Here is a 4,584-nt window from a genome sequence, read left to right on the forward strand (position 1 = left end):
TCCATGAATTTCGGACGACGATTAATTCTATCAATTTCACACTGTAATGAGCTTCCTACAGTGATGTTATATATCTAATGTACAATTGGTTTGCACCGATGTCCATGATCTTTGGATGACAATTAATCCTATCAATTTTACACTATAATGAGCTTCCTACAGTGATCTTACCATTTCACGAATAGTTGGATTATACTAACGTATATGATTTTTCGGACGACAATTAATCCTATCAAGTTTACACTATGGTGTTGTTATTACAATGATTTCATTACTTAATGTATGGTTGGATCATACCGATGTCCACGATTTTCGGACGACAATTCTGAGGCTGAGCCAGAATCGTGAAAAATTTAGTGGCATTACTGTTACTGCTATAGTAATAAGCTACTTAAAAACCTGATCGCCAGTATCCTTTATGGAAGGAAATAAAGAAAAAGGGAGATAATGCACAAATAATGTTGGCAACAATGCAACCCTCGTATTAAATTTATCTGTGTGTATGTGCAGTTCTGGTGCAAATCAAAATATACAAAAAACAATCAAGGAGATGTTCACTCCGCTATATTTTAGACGATTAAAATATTTCAAGAACTATTACAAGCTTGAAACCAGTATCTACTCAAAGGAGCGCCCGGAAATTCACTAGTAATTTCCGAACTTATTTGTAAATAAAATCCTCGTCCAGGAATCAGCCGAGATACACAAACTGACAATTTAATATACAAATCCATCATAATAATAACGTTACATACTTACAAAAGAAAAGAAAAAACAGCAGCGGAATTAACGGTCTAGCGATGGCTTCTGCTCCACTCCCACAGGCAGCTCAACTGGGGTATAAGCCAAACGTCTTCTCCTTCTGGATCCTTTATCTTCAACTGAGGTTTGATGATTATTGCAAGAATGAGCATATGACATACTCAACAAGCCACACAGCAAGTATGCAAGTGCACAAGGATACCAAAGAATGGCATAATATAGGCTCATTTGCAAAAGCAGCATTTAGCAAAGATTTAAGAGAAGTAAAACAGTAGAGTAATTAATCAGAAATTTTAATCAACACTGAACAGCACACCCATGCTGCACAGGCCCAACCATCCTGAACAACCATACCCGGTTGTACAGATCTAACTCCAAACCAGGAGCTAAGCAAATTATTACCAGTTATAGCATCAATAATTATTGTGAGAGGTGTGAGACTAATCACGAAAAACATTGCTCAACTCGCCCATAACCGCGGGCACGGCTATTCGAATAGTTTTACTCTGGCCAGAGGTGTACCACTGTACCCACAAGACACGATTCCACACATGTTGCCATGCCCCGAAATACCACCACGGCATTGCAAAGGGGGAAATCGTGACAATACCCTTTGCACAACACAACTCACCACAGTGCACCATTCCTGGATCATAATCACCCCCTCTATAAATATAACCAGAGGCATGGACTCCCCAGCGACCCCCACGGACTTCTCGCCGCTTCTCAGTCTGGCACCCCGTAATGAATCATGCTATACAAAAGGTAAAGCCGTTGCCCACGCTGGCTTGTGGTTGGCACGGTTCATGTCTCACAACAGTAGCTCGCGAACCGGTCCTTAATTGTCATGAGCACGACCTTCAAAACCATGTGCTCACAACCCACCATTAATCATATTTTAATTACCAACTAATTATCATAACACGATTAACCATCGTGAGCTACCATTAAATATAACCATAAATAATAATGTAGTATATATGATTCATCCCATTAGTGAGCTAATGTTTCTAAGCATTGCTAAGCAATTATATATATAACATTTAGCTGAACCAAACCAATACATAAGGTTCAAGCTAATCAATTTATTACCCAAGGTATCAAGGAATAGGGCATTCAATGCAAATTGGCCATAACAAAGGAATAGGTTCACACCACCCGGTGACATTCGAAAATAAATGCACAGTTGAAATAAATAGAGAATTTAAATATAGGATCAACATGCTCAAAGGATTGTGTTTAGGATCTGTGTGACTTGCCTTGCAATAATCGATCTTCAATTAATCTTCTTGATCACTTCCGACGCACTCACGAACCTTCGCAACGACGGAAACGACAAGCTAACACGCAAAACGAAGAAAAAGACTAATAAAAACCAAATAAACAGTACATAAAAAGTAAACAAACATGTAGATCATAATTTTAGATGAATTATGAGACTTGAACGGCCTCATTCTGACTTCAAATGAATTTATTATGAATTTTACAAGATTAAATCTAATTAAAGCCCATTTAAAAAGAATTAAATAAATTTAATTCAATTTATGGACAATTTTAATATGTAGATCTTTATTTTATACAACTTTTGCAACTTGAACCACATTAAACTGAGTTACAATGATTTAGTTATGAATTTCCGAAGATTTAATCTATTAGAAGAACGGGAAAAAGAAAAACCGATGATGTCATGATGACATCATCAACGGCAGCCACGGGTCGGGCGACGACCTCGCCGGCGCTAGGGACCTTGGCCGGGCGATTGGAGGGCACCTACGCGTAGAGGACAACAAGACGAACTCAAAGGTGCTCACCGATACGACAAACGACGTCGGACGACGACCGGCGACGAACTTGAACGGCGGCGGCGGCTCGGACCTCGCCGGCGACGGAGCTCCGGTGGCCGGCGACGAAAGGGGACGGGCGGCCGGGCTTCCCCTCACCACGGCGCACCTAAATGCGGCGGCGGCAAGCGGCGACGACGACGGAGGTGGCGGCGCTACCTCGCCGGAGATGGCCGGCGGCAACCGGTGAGCTAGGCGGTGGTGGCGGCGAGGCTACGGGACACGGGAGACCAAGGGAGAGGGGGCAAACGAAAGAGGAGGACTAGGGGGTCCTATTTATAGCCTTGGATTGAAGAGATCGGACTCCTCCCGCAAGAAATCGATCCGGGAAAAACAAAACTCGGTTTTGGAGATAAACTCGAAAACGAGTTCGATTCGGGCAAAATACTCAACCTCTTGCTCCGATTCTTGAGGGGAAAGATAGAGGAAGATGTGGGGATAAAAACCCCTCAAAAATCCGGACTCGGGGTGGAGAGATCGGGGCGGAATCGGAGGCAAAAGGCGGCGGCTCGGTCGGCTCGGGCTCGGCTTGCAGCCGGCCGGAGGTTGAAGAAGGCCCCGACATGTGGGCCCCACATGTCGGCGGCTTGAGGAGGAGGGGACGGGCGACGTCGGCTGGGCCGGCTTGGGCCGGATCGGCCGCGGGATGAGGGAGGGATGTTGGGCCAAAAACGGCCCAACTGCTTTAGGAAGGGGTTTTGGAACTTTTTCAATTAAAATAATCACTGAAATGATCTTTGAATTGTTAAAAATACTTCCAATGCTCAAATAATTTCAAGAAAAATCCTGAAAATACTTGGACACTCAAAGTACTTAACAAAATTATAATCAGACCATTTAATGATAAATTTAATATGTGGGTAATTACTGAAATGCTCTTTGTATGATTAAAATTAATAATTGAGCTCCGAAAAATCCGAGAATATTCCAGAGAGTATAATTAATCATGGAGGATTTAAAAAAATTAAATCCATCCATGCTTTATATTTAGGAAATTTTATTTCCCACAATTAACTTCACTTGTAAATTAATGAACATTTCATATAAATTCTATTAAGAATTTATTAAATAATTTATAAATCCTGAAACAAAAATCAGGATGTGACAGCAGCCCATGAAAAAATCAAATAAATTGTAGACATATTGGGATAGACCAAACTCGACTGCCTTAGTAAAGTTTACAATATCTTGGAGAGACTTTTGGTGCACGCTCGCCTGCTCTAAGTGCGCCGCAATCTCAGATTTTAGATCTTTAGCTTGACGGTGTCGCTCAAGATGGGAGTTTAAGTTCTCTGTTACAGCATCTTGTCGGTGTTGTGCACTTTAGTGAGCATCTTCTACTTGTTGAAGTCTTGCTTGCAATACTGCTATCTCTGCTCTGATTTCCTGTGCTTGTCATGAGCAATCTCTCTTGTTGCCTTCTTTTACCGCTTGTTCTACATTATATTGACTCGTCAGTGCTTCCAAGGCAACGCATGATGAATTCACCTCGTCTTGAGCAGTGCTGGAGCATATTGACGTGTTTGTTAGTCTGGTCTTGTTGTGTGAGAACAAGATTAGTAGTTGGCAGTGGCGCTTCCTCCGGTAGTGCTCCCTTAAGCACACGCAACCCTTCCATTATCCTGATTAATTCAGGAGGTGGCTTTGAAAAGAAGTTACTCCACAAATCCAGATTGATGCTTATCTTTTTAAGTACAACATCCTTTTGTACCGGGCGTTGCTTGAGTAATTCTTGAAACACTTTGATCTCAGACTAGACATGTTTAAGACCACGGGCCGAAACAACATCTGAATGTTTTGGCAGGATCACGGGGTTTTCCTCTGCACGACAGTTCAAGTTCATCGCCTGTGAAACTTGGGCGATTATATGCTCAACATTCATAGACAACTTTTTGGATTCACTGGACAATTGTTGAATCCTGATTGCTATGCACTTGAGAAGAAGGGCAGTGTATGAAATTGATTACATAAAAAAAAAAGA

This window comes from Oryza sativa, chromosome 4, assembly GCF_034140825.1.
Source record: "Oryza sativa Japonica Group chromosome 4, ASM3414082v1".
NCBI lineage: Eukaryota > Viridiplantae > Streptophyta > Magnoliopsida > Poales > Poaceae > Oryza > Oryza sativa.